This window comes from Spermophilus citellus (genome assembly GCF_964194105.1).
Source record: "Spermophilus citellus genome assembly, chromosome: 1".
NCBI classification, from domain to species: Eukaryota; Metazoa; Chordata; class Mammalia; order Rodentia; family Sciuridae; genus Spermophilus; species Spermophilus citellus.
Window position 1 is genome coordinate 233,994,864 of NC_138182.1, and position 12,959 is coordinate 234,007,822.

The 12,959-nt window shown below is 39.1% G+C and overlaps 1 protein-coding gene across 7 annotated transcripts in view; it reads right to left on the reverse strand.

Moving 5' to 3' along the window:
* The window catches only part of MAST4 (microtubule associated serine/threonine kinase family member 4), a gene marked incomplete at its 5' end in the record, with an annotated part of 570,488 nt that overhangs the window by 418,413 nt on the left and 139,116 nt on the right, over positions 1 to 12,959 (reverse strand). The window contains one exon of one of the 7 annotated variants that reach the window (XM_081294783.1): positions 11,720 to 11,762. The exons of the other annotated variants lie outside the window; for them this stretch is intronic. The remainder of the gene's footprint in view (positions 1 to 11,719; positions 11,763 to 12,959) is intronic. 7 annotated transcript variants of the gene reach the window in all.

Below are 12,959 nucleotides of genomic sequence, written 5' to 3' on the forward strand. Positions count from 1 at the left end.
GCCAACACCCCAGCAGAACATGAACTTGACATTCAGGAGTAAGGAGAAAATGAGAGAAAGACATACAAGAGGAAGAAGAGAGGAGATAGGAAACAAAATGAAGGAACCAGAAGAAAAAGGAAGAAGAAGAGCAATAAGTTTGACAGATGCTGCAAAAAATTAGCCCTCCTGAACTTTTCTTCATATTCTTCTCTTCACTTGGGTTATGAGCATGTAAGCAACTCGATTACACTGCCCTCTGACGTCCTGATTCGCCAACCAACCATTGCACAAACTTCCTCACATTTATTTATTCTCCATGAGAAGGTATGGTTCCAAGCAAGACTAACTCCTCCATCTGCCAGGAAGAAAAATCTTCTCTAAGTTCCAAGAGATGTCCCAGCCTCCATGTGCAATCAGGAAAGGAAACAATTTTGCCTTTAGGCACAGCTCTTAACTCCGCTAAAAGAAGTATTATACCAGAAGCCACAGTGTGGTAAAAACAGAGAGAAAAATAATTCACTCTCAAGAGTCCCTCCAGTCCTCCAGGCGGCCCCAAAGACTATGAAGAGTTACATAAATACGACCAACGCAGTGGCAGAGGAGTTGTTGAAGAGCTTGAACAGTTTTATCATATTGTCCTCTTTTATTCCCTTGTATAAACAATAATTTTGAAACTACTATTAAAATTATGTCTAACTTTAGACAATCATAGCAGCAGTGCTACGTCTCTTCCCCATAAAGAACAAAAACAAAAAAATCAGCAATGTATAAGAACCCCAAGGAATAACATGACAAGACACAGTGCCCAGTTCCTACCCCAGAAGGTGTGAACACGCTGATTTCTTGCCATGTCCTAAAATGAACTTTAGCAGATGAACCATGAAAGTCACTTTACAGTCAGCCTCTGACCCAGCTCCATCTCCCACGCCCCAGGTCTGTACTTTCCCATTCCTTCCTGTGACTCATTAGTAGAAGGACTCTGCCTGGACACAAGTGGATCTAAAGGCTGGAGTCAGGCAACATGCTAAGGGAAAAGTTTCGAGTTTGAGCTTGAAATCTGCCTGAGAGCAGAGCACTCCACTCTGCAGATAAAGATAGTCTTCCTCTCAATAAATCTAGGGTTCTGGTATATAAAATCTGAGCTCAGGAGAAAGGAAAGGGTAGAGGAGAAGGGGAATGGAGAGAAAATGGTTAATGGGTACGATGTGAGGTTGGATAGGAGGAATAACTTCTAAAGTTCTATAGAGTAGCTAAGGCTGACAACACTTCAAATTTTCTAACAGAGAAGATTTTTAAACTTCTGAGCACAGAGAAAAGATAAATGCTTAAGGTGATAGATATGCCAGCTAACCTAATCTGATCATTATACATTGTATACATGTATGGAAATATCACACTGCACCCCGTAAGTATTTACAATTAGTATGTGTCAATTAAAAATTTAAAAATTTTAAACCTGAATTTATAGGTCAATCAGATTTCTTTTCCATATATGGGAATTTTAAGCAATGAATTCCTCTTCCACAAATTCATTTATAGACTAACTAAAACCAGTTCACAATATGGAAGTAACAGCTCTGATTTGCAATCCCATGCCCATTTCATGGGCCTGGCTGGAGAAGCACAGGGATCCCCATTCATGTGTAACCTAAGGATAGTTGATTTCTTTAGTTTCCAATTGCAAGTGTTTCTCTAAAAGATATGTCACTCCTCCCACTATGCTCAAACCACCACAGCCACCAACATCCATCCTGACCTTCACCCTGACCTTCACCATTCTTTGATATTCTCGGGACTGGCAAACTATAGCCCGAGCACCATATAAAATTTTGTTAGACCACAGCTATGATCATTCATTTAGGGACCATGTACACTCTGTCTACAACAGCAGGAATGAGCAGTTGCCACAGAGATCAAACAGCCACACATACTGAATACGTATTATCTGGCTCTTTATAGAGGTTTGTGGTTACCTGCTTCATTCAATAAATTTGTACACTTTTTAGAGTTCATCTACTACATGCCAAGTGTGTTTTGGGTACTGTGGATGTAGTAGAGACTAAAACAAAAGCCCTTTTCTTTGGGTGATAATAAAGGATGAGAAGAAGAAGGGAGAATGTGGGATACAGATGAGGATCACACTTTAATACTGGCAGTTAGAGATAACCCCTCTGAAAGGGCTATATCTGAACAGAGACCTAAGGGAAGGAAGAAAGGGAGTGAACCACGTGGGGGAAGAGGTGTACAAACCAAAGGAGTGGCAAGTGTTGGGGCCCTGAAGCGAGAGCAAGTCCAATGTGTTTAAGGAAAAGCAGGTAAAGTAGTTGAGAAATGTCCCCTTTCTCCACAGCCTCAATGTCCCAGCCACCAACCTCTGCCAGCCAGGCCAGGTTCTATCTTAAGTGCTTCAGTATGTTATCGCATTCAGTCTTTACAATGACTCTCTTTTGACATGGCATCATTTTCTTCCCCATTTCACAGATATGGAAACTGAGGTTTAGGGAGCTTAAGGAATCAGAGTTGTGATCATCATCAGAGATCGAAAGCCAGGGCTTGCAGTCAGACTAACACTCTTCCACAATGTTTCTGTTCCATGCTCCTGCAAGTAGCACCAGTACTCTCACCCAGCCACAGACCAGCAGCATTAAGCTCCTGCTGTGTGTGATCCAGACCACATCTAGGAGAGGAAGAGGTTTCACTGGGCTAGCTTCCTTTTCCATCTCAGCATTCTGACCAGGTTCTTCCTGAACATCTCTGTTGCCTCCACCCTAACATTATATAAGTCTCCTAAGACTGCCTCCAAAACCAACAGCCAAGCTGCAGAAGACTCCCTGATGCAAGGAAATTGCCTGCAAGAGAAAAAAGAAGAAAGGGAGATCACATTTGCAGCCGGCCTTCTGAGAGCCAAGCATTGTAGGTACTTTATTTCTAGGAGATAATACTTAGTGAGAATACCTGGGTATTAAAGCATGGTATTTTTCCATTGGGATTTCTGCATCCCATAATGCAGGAATTGCTTCAGGAGTCTCCACAGCAGAATGATTTAAATTGAAGAGACAGCATGTACCCACAACTCTGTGCTCCTTGAAATCAACCATCATCTAACATTCTGAGCCAAGATATACAACTTCCTACTCCAACCTACCACAGAATGTGTTCTCCAATGCCTGCTACCTTGCCTTCCCTCCTACATCTTTTAAAAGTTTACATCAGCCTCTAATGCTTTCCTCACAAGTGTTCAGAGTTATCCAGGGCAAAACCGACCAGACTGAAAGCAGCACCTACCCATATACACACTTAGTTCCTCCCAGAGACCCAGCCATGATTTCTTGGCTTTGGGGATCCCAGATAGGTAGTGTGGATTAATTCCCCACTGTAGCCTCAACATCAAATATACTAGGAAACCTAAAGACCACTCATAACAAAGTTTCATAGGAGTATGTACTAGAAAGCAAGGAACATACCTCAATAAATGTCACCTATAAAAGGTGGGATGGAAAAAAGAAAGCAGAAAAAGTGTTGGAAAATAAATAACTCGCCCTGCTCAGTGGAGGAAAAAAAAAAGGTACAAAAATGTTCTGATTCCTTTGTCAGCCTTTGCTATGTAAAAACATAACCCCATTCTTGGCTAATATCTCCTTATCCCTTCTTATTGTCTCATCTCTTTTCTGTGTCTCCAACCCCATGCTTAGGAAAAGTGTTGAAACAGCCAGTGCTAGGCTATGCATCACATAAGTGAGCATCTACTCATACTCAAGGATATTATTACATGACAACTTCCCCAAGGGTTAGAGATGCACCTTTGAAGTAGAATAACAATCAAAATAAAGTCAAGATACCTCTACCCATGTGAAATGAGAGGAGGACTGTTTTAGGAAGGGGCCCAGTCATTCTCTACCACCTATTACTATTCCTTTGTGTTAGACAGGAACCAGTACAGTTCAGTTCCTTTTTTTCCCCTAAGAATCTCTATATCCAGAGGTCAAGGAAAATCAGCAAAAATGACTGCTGCCCCCACGCCTGAAGAAAGATGGGGTCGAACAGCTGGGTGTTCTCTGAGGAGGGAGGTGAGAAGAACAGGATTATCTATCTGGAAAAACAAGATAATTTTACATTTTGTGTTACATAAATGGTATTTTACTAAAATGTGAAATAAATGTGCCATATGTAAATATGTGCCATTTCCCCCCAGTGAGTAAGAATACAGGAAAAAGCAAAAAAGTCGACATTGAGAACTGGTTTTGAAAACTTGGAAATGACTATTGTACAAATCACACAAATGCAATTAAGTGGTGGCATTTTTTACTTGATAATTAAAGCACTCTTCATCACAGTAGCTAATTAAAGCAAAGGGGCAGGGGGCGGGGGGAGACCTATAGGAAGATGACAATAACTGCTCTCAAAGAGGGAAATAATCTACCTAAAACCTCATAAGGATTCTTATAATTCAAAATCTTATGTCATCATAGTATCTTAAAAACAAAATTTAATCAACCATGGTACTTAAGTTAGAAATAAAAGGTCAAAGAGTTAGATGAAAGGAATCTATGAACAGCCTAAGTACTCTCAAAACAATCAGTAAGACAGAAGGCATATCTGAGTGACAGGGTTTTCAAACTGGGAGAGGACACTGTGACTACCAACACTGGCCTTCCAGAAAATGTTTTTAGAATAAGAAACTCCCCATCCAAACATGCACACATTACACACACACACACACACACACACACACACACACACACACACACCGTTCTCTCTCCTATTGTCTCTCCCATTTAAACTTAACTAGACAAACATAGAAACTTGAGTCTATGTTGCTCCCTTGTAAATCCCCAACAGCTAGAAAAGCACCTGGCACACAGCAGATGTGGTGGGTGGTATACCACATAGACTATTTGGGGTGCTTCACCTTCTTGGCATAATGAATGGTATGATCTCTAGTCCTCCCATGGTTGCGTTGGTATGTGGGGTCACATGATGTGGTCTGACCACCAAGTGTGAGGAAAAAGTGACATGTATCTTGTCCAAATTGCATGTGAGACCCTCCAGGGAAGTCCGCCTCCCTCTGTTTCAGCAAATGTTTCCTCCAGATAGAAGTTACTCCACCAGCATGTCCCAAAGTAAGGAGAACACCAAGTACATCCCAGCAGACCCCCCCAACAGACAAAAACATGAGCAAGAAATAATTAAGCATGTGCACTTCAAGACACTGAGGGTCAAGGGTTATCAGCCTCCTGATAGAGTGGGTGCTCAATATAAATTTATGGTTGAGTGTGTCTGTGACCCTCAAACCTTATATCACACAATGTGTTCTGAGGAGATCTGCTTGCTCACAGAATTTGCCATTCCTTCCCGGTACTAAGTTAAAACCTATGTTCTTAAAGAATGCAAATGGTAAGATCCAGTATGTGGCAGGACAAAGTTTTTTAATCATCCTCATTCCCTTCTTTCCATATGAGCCTCAAGCCTTCCTGGGGAGGTATTTGTTTAATCAAAGTCAAGAGAGCAACTTGGAAGTTTTGTTGCAAGAAGTAATCAATATTGGCAAAAGATAGTTTGGTCTTGCACATGTTTCACTCAAAAACCTCCCAAGAGCTAAAAAGTCCTTCTGGAAAAGCACAAGACCTCAAGGATGAAACAGCCCCCTTGGGATGGACACTAGACGTGGAAAGAGTCCAGAAGATGATGATCAAGGAATCAAAGTACATGAAAGAATACCAGGCCAAGAAGACAGTCTCAGTGGCCAGAAGTGGTGATTTTATGTCAACAAACTCTGTGGAACTTCTTCCTTCAGGAGTAGATCTTGCCAACTTCTTGAGGATAGGCTCTCATTAATGACTTGCTTCTAAGGAACAAAATATAAATGATGATGTGTGACTTCAGCTCTTCAGTAATCACTGTGAACTCTCAACTCCTTTCTTAGAACCTGCATTTGATTCTCTAGGTAATTTATTATTTGATTAAATAATAATTCACTGACTGACCCAGAGTAAAAATACAGCTCCCATGGTGTGCCAACAGGTTGGGAAGCACATGTAAGCCAAAGCATACACACAAAGTAACACGAACCAAAAAAATTCACACTGTGTGGTTGCCAAGTGTTCTCCATCTCCTGGCATTCTACATATCCTGTCTCCATCTACTCGGGATTATCCATGAGAGTAGGGATATGATCATTAATCAGTCCAAGGTTTATCTTCTGTAACAATGTTGATGGAATCACTAACCCATCCTGAATGAGGACAGGAAAGGAAGGGACAATGCGAGGTTTAGTGGGGCACACCTGTAATCCCAGCAGTTCAGGAGGCTGAGGCAGGAGGATTGCAAGTTTGAGGCCAGCCTAGGCAAATTAGCAACACCCAGTCTCAAAAGTAGAAGGGGCTTGGGTTATAGCTAGGTGGTAGACTGTCCCTGAATTCAAACCCCAGTACCCAACCCTCACCACACACACATGAGATGGTGCTAAGGTTTGCAGGATAGTGAACTTCAACAGAAAACAGGACATCTTAAAACAAGTGAAGAAATAGGAAAAATAACTTCTCCAGATTCCCGGAATACCATAGCTATTTGAGCTAAGATTACATGTTCCATATTATCCTATCTTGAAGTAATAATGGAAACCTAACATTGGAAGCTTTAAAAAAATAAAGGTCATAATAGATTTCTTCTGTCCACATAAAAATAAAGGCAATGCGTGTCACCTATGAAAGAAATGGTTTTCAAACCCATTCCTAAAGCATTTCAAAGTACTTAATTTGTGTTAAGACACTATAACAAGGAAGCGGGGTATAGGGAGAAGCTTGAGATGTTGCTCACACAGTCAGCAACATCTCAAGCTAATATGGGACTCTTAACCTTGGAGGGTCTCAGATTTCTTTGTGAATCCTATTCAAATTGTAGCTCCTTTCTTGCAATGGACCCATACAGATAAATACAAAACTTTGTTAGAATTTCAGATAATTCAGAAATTGTGAAGAACTGTGGCTCATAGGATAAATAGGTTTTGATGTAATATGAGAAAAAATATGGAGAATTTTATTTAGTAATGGTATTACAAAATTTGTAAAAATTAGATATTAGTCCAGCCTTTCTTCTAGGCAGCTGAAAATATCATTTCCAAATCTCCAATTTTATCAAACACAAGAAATCACAAGGGACAATATGTATACATCCATATAATGGTAATATTCATGCAAGTTACATTTACTAATATTTTTGGCATCACTTCTTATAGGTAACAGTAACTGAACTGAAATGAAACTTGTATAAAACCTAATTTAATGAACTCTGCATTTTAATCTTATCCTTTTAGTGTGTATTTTGTCTGATTAATTCTGAATATAAAAATTTTCTGTAGTTTCAAGACAGCAAACTGAGCATTTCTCAGTATTTTCAATGATTTCAATAATTTTTTCCTATAATATCAGTAAAAATCATTTCAACTTTTCAATTTTAAAACAGCTCACTTTCTCTACTACATAAACTATATTTATTCTGTCAAAAATGACAACTGAATTGGGCACCAGGGATTAAAAAAAATCTCTTATATTTCTGCAGATTCTTCTAGAAGATGGTCTCTCAGAAACAGTACAGAGAATTTTCTTAAGGGTAGGGCATGGAATGCTAACAAGTAGCAAGTGGAAAGATGGAGAAATTTCTATACCAAAGAGGGAAGCGGATGAATCAGGATACTGCATACAGAAAATAGGAGCAAGAGAAACATGAATTGATGTGTTTTCAAGTTCCAAGACTGTCAGTCCAATGCAGTAGCCATGAACCACATATGGCTATTTAAATTTAACTTAGATTAAACATTCAGTCCTCATTTGCACTAGCCTCATTTTTAGAACTCAAAAGTACATGTGGCTAATGGCTGCCATATTGGACATTGCAGGGTACAGAACATTTTCATCACATCACAAAGTCTGATTGACAGCGCTATTCGAGAAAGTGAGAATCCAGAAAACACTGAGAACCCACTTAATCTTAATAGAATGTACACAGATTCAGAGACAAATGACTTTCAATTAAATTCTATATGGAAAGGAAATGAGTTGATACAAAGTAGATAGAAAATAGGTAAGATTAAGAGTCTTGAATACAATGAAGAAATGACCCACATTATGCAGCTCAGCCTATGATACCCTGAGAATCCAGTGGCTCAGGAATTACCAAACAGGTACAAGTTCTGTGGATTGTTCTTCCTTCTAGTCAATAGCAACATTTCCTGAATTTTTAATATCTATGTATACCCCACAGAGAAAGAGTTCTAAAATAAGAAGATGTGTTTTAGACTTTAGGAATTCAGTAGGAAAGTAAGAAAAAAAGGGAGGGAGGAAAGAAGAAAAAAAGGAAGGAAATACAGATATGATTTATTTATTTGTATTTTTAGCCCACATATTTTCCTTAGCCTCATATCCAAGTCATGCTTCATTTAATCACAAGCACCTGAGAGAAATGCATAACAATATTGTTATAAGATATAGTTTTGATCTTCACCCAAATATTATCTTTTCCAGAGACTTATTTCATTACATGCCTCCCTAATTCCTTTTGGCTCATGACTGGAGACGAGACTACTTGAAAACAGAGCTTTTCTGGAAAGCCTTACTTTTTTCACCTGAAAAATTTAGGAATTAGACAAATCTTCTAAGGTTTATTTCTCATTTTGGTTCTCTAAGGTCTATAATTAGAGCTGGTGCTCAGAATGCTCTAAAAATCTCAAAATAAATTTGTAATCTAGTTGGGGAGTTTAACTCACACAGGAAATACATGAGAATTACAAAATACAAAGCAGCTACAATTTTTTTGTTTTAAAAATTCAAAGATGACAGAGTACAAAAAATTATGGCAAAGTTTGAGCCATAATTTTTACAAATTTTAGTTAAAAGGGATAGCAATGCTTGCATGAAAGGGTTATGTGTCATTTATTATCTTGTCACAAAAGTGTACATAAAGGAGGTAATTTTTTAGCAGAAAAATTGAAACAAAGTCTTTATTGCTATTTTCAGTAACTTTCAAAATTACCTAACAAAAGAACCACAATAAGAAACATATTTTAGACTATAACCCAGTAGGTTAATTTAGCTTTTTGATGATACTCCCTATTATAATTTCATTTTTTAAATTCATTTTTTTAAAGTACAAGTTGTGACCCATTAAACTCATGATATGGTCCATTTGTGGGTTCTAACCAAGAGGATGAAAAAATACTGCCATAAGGGAATCAGCTGGTCCACCTGAAAAGGGGTGCCATATTTGTAAGAATAGAATCAGGAAACCACTTGAGAGCTTGACATGGGATCAGGGATGGATGGAGAGAGACAGAGAAAAAGGAAGAAACAGTTGGAGAGAGGTGTCTAAGAAAAAGTCTCCTATGTCAATTTCTGTTTCCCTGGCAATAGGGAACCATTTTTTTTTAATTGTTGTTGACAACAAAAGTTGGGGCAGATCTGTGGAAGGCAGGCCATCCAGGGCTGTTGGGGCATAAGTAACAAACATGTAATAAAGTCAGGAACTGGATTATGGTTGTGAGAAAGAAAAAGGGGGGGATGGTAAGGAAGAGCAGGACTTTTCAATGGCAACAGAGAAAATGATTCTCCTATTTTCAAAAACAAGAGGAGTTTTAGAAACCAAACAACGTTATAGCAAAGGGAGAAAATGAAAGCCATATGATGCAGCTGAGCAATGGAGAGTAGAAAACTGATCAACCCACCCGCAAACCAGACTGGTCCCATCTGACCTACTGCTTTTCCTAAAGAATTAAAATAAATTTGTGTCACAAATATATTTGGGTTTTCATTCAATGAATCAATTACTTCCTACCACGTATCAGGCACCAGATGTACATTCATAAAGCAGTGTTCCTGCCCTTAAAAAACCTCAGTCCAAAGCCAGCCTCCCAAGTAAATAGCTACAGCACAAAACAATCAGTGCTAGTACAGGGGCATGTACAAGACGCTATAAGCCCACAGGAGACACTGTAACTGGGTCTGCCCAGGTTGGCAAGGGCTTCCAGGAAGCAGCAGCAATATAGAAAACTTTTCTATCGGAAGCCGTGCCACATGCAAAGGGAAGAGGCCTGACAGCACAGGTACGTAGAGGAATGATACAAGAGATCAGAGTTTGCAGGAGAGGGAGGGAGGAAGAAAAAGTGGAGGAAGGAAAACACAGCCGGAAAGAGCAGTTAATAGCAGTTTGTGAAGGGTCTTTTAAGCAGTGCCCCAAAAGATGAACTATCATACGCAGCACTGGGAAAAAATACAATCTATATCTTAAAGACAAAAGAAAACCAGGCATTTTAAAGCCAAGAGGTAGAACAACTCAGGTACAAACTTTAGAAAGGCGACACAAGCAAGCTAGCCACTTAAAGACCATACAAGTAGTGGTCTAGAAGGGGAACTAGAGAGCAGGATAAAACCAGAAAAGGAGGGCAACCCTTGAAAGAAACACCTATGCCTATCTGAGTGCAGAATCCAGCAAGAGAGCTGACAGACTTATCTTCATAAGGAAGGTTAGAAGTGAAGGTAGCATGGTTTTCAAGAGCAAGGTTAAATGCCTTAGAAAAACTGACTAGAAAGAGGGGATTATTGGTGGTATTTGTCTTCTGTATGTATGTTTGAGAAACAAGTACATGTAACCTAACCAAGCAATGACATGAATGAAGGCTCTTAAGAAAAAAAAAATTGACAGGCTACCATCTCACTGGATGTTCTTGAGTCAGGAATCAAGCAAAGTCCCAGGAAAGGTGATGTAATTAAACTATCATGACACATTACTTAAAACACCTTGTTCTCTATGCAAACGTCTGACAGATAAACCCCAGTGACTGTGCAGATAACAGCTGTTCTGATCTTTCAATATTGCTAAGCTGCATCCAATGCTTCTTTATCATAAAGCGTGTCATGATGAAACTAAAGTGTTAGTATGCATTTGTGCATCTATTTGGGAACTCCCAAATGCCTATCAGCAATTCTCATCTGTGACCCATCCATGGTGCGTTCGCCCCCTACCCTGTAAATTAAAACCCCATTGATTTTTAGAGGTGGACCACTACTTACATTAAATATTAATATATAACTGGGGTCAAACTATTAATGACATATTTGATTAAAGTTCCAATATCTATTTAGATTAGGATTTGACATCTGTTTCTATTCCCAATATCTAGAATGCTTCGAAAGTCAATCTTGTCATAGTGCCTTTTTTTTTCCATTTTCTACAAATTATTTTACTTCTTTCATCTTTCTGGTGGGTATATGTGGGTCTATAAAGTAAAATGACATGTCGTCAACCCACGTCTTCTTTCTTGGCAATTTAATTAAGTAGGGGGGAAAAAAACACAGTTCAGGCAATGTGTATGTACATTCACATGAAGACCAGCTTCTAAAAATCTATATTTTACATAGAGACGTTGAAAGATGTTTGCAATGTGGGCTATCCTGATGTCATATGATTAATGCAAAGAAAATGTTCTACCTTAACTACTGCTCAGAATCCCTTTAAATTACCACCGATCGCCAATCCGTCATCAGCAAATATGCTTATGTCAAATGCCCTTATAATGAGCTATCACATTTTCAAACATTTTCCTCTATTACCTAACCGGGAGATTTACACAATGCGTACAACCTACAGAGAGGAGAGTAAATGAAATATTGGATCTTGGTTTAAGTGAGCAAACCCTATCTGAACAGTAAGGGAGAAAAAGGAATGTATAAATTGAGAAAAGAATTACCTATTCATCTTCATCAATAGTTGACACCATCATCATTTGGTCTCTAAAAAAAAAAGATGTTTTAATTTGCTGGGAAGAATACATCCCTTCAGGGAGGAGATTTGGGGATTTGACCATGAATAATAATGAAGTAAGCAGAGTTTTCCTCATATGTAAAACCCAGCTCTAGCCCTTTCAATCCAAATGAGATTCTAAGTTGCTGAGGGAGGGCAGGGGATTCAATTTATTTATTCAAGTCCATGTAGGCATCCCTCATCCACATCAACCAGATCTACACTTCCTCTCACTCAAATTAACATTAAGACAAAAGAAAAAAGAAAATATTCCCATTTGTATTAGCCAGCTTGTAGCAACAACCCTGGGTTCAAAGAACAACTGCTGTTCATGAAGCTGCTAGCTACCCTGCCTGGAATGTTCCTCTTGCAGGAAACTCAGGCACCAACTGACAGTCCTCTCATCATCACTCTGCTCCTTTGGTAAATGCAAAACATCCTCTTGGCATCCCCAGCTTTCAATAAATCATTCAGGCTCATGCCCAAACTCGAAACTCAGCACTTATTAATTTTAACTAAGTTCTGATACCCATTATCAGTTATGGACAATGACAATATTTCTCTAAGCCCATTATTTCTTCTGTGCACCTCAGAAAGCTGAGAGAAAGCAAAAGTATGCTTGACCTTCTGTGGTTTCCTAATCATGACTGCTTCCCATGGCGGGGTGGAAATTAAGAGAGTCCCAGCACATTATGCAAGTCAGGTAGACAGAATGAGATTCTGGGTAAAGGAGACTTAGAATAAGAGGCCTTCAATATGCAGCATTGAAGTGATGTATAAATCAATAGAGAATGATTAAAACACTGCTCTATGAAAGAACTGCATAGTTAATGTACATTTCATTATGAAAAAAGAATGCTGCAGTCAGACCCAGTGCTTGGGCATACAGTACACCAGGAGTACAGCATGGACCAAATGGTTTATTTTATTATTTTTTTTTTTTAAAGAGAGAGTGAGAGAGGAGAGAGAGAGAGAGAGAATTTTTAATATTTATTTTTTAGTTCTCGGTGGACACAACATCCTTGTTGGTATGTGGTGCTGAGGATCGAACCCGGGCCGCACGCACGCCAGGCGAGCGCGCTACCGCTTGAGCCACATCCCCAGCCCCGGACCAAATGGTTTAAATGCACAGAATTCCAAGGAATAGAGCTAATCAATACAGTTATTTCTTTAATTTCACTTAAACA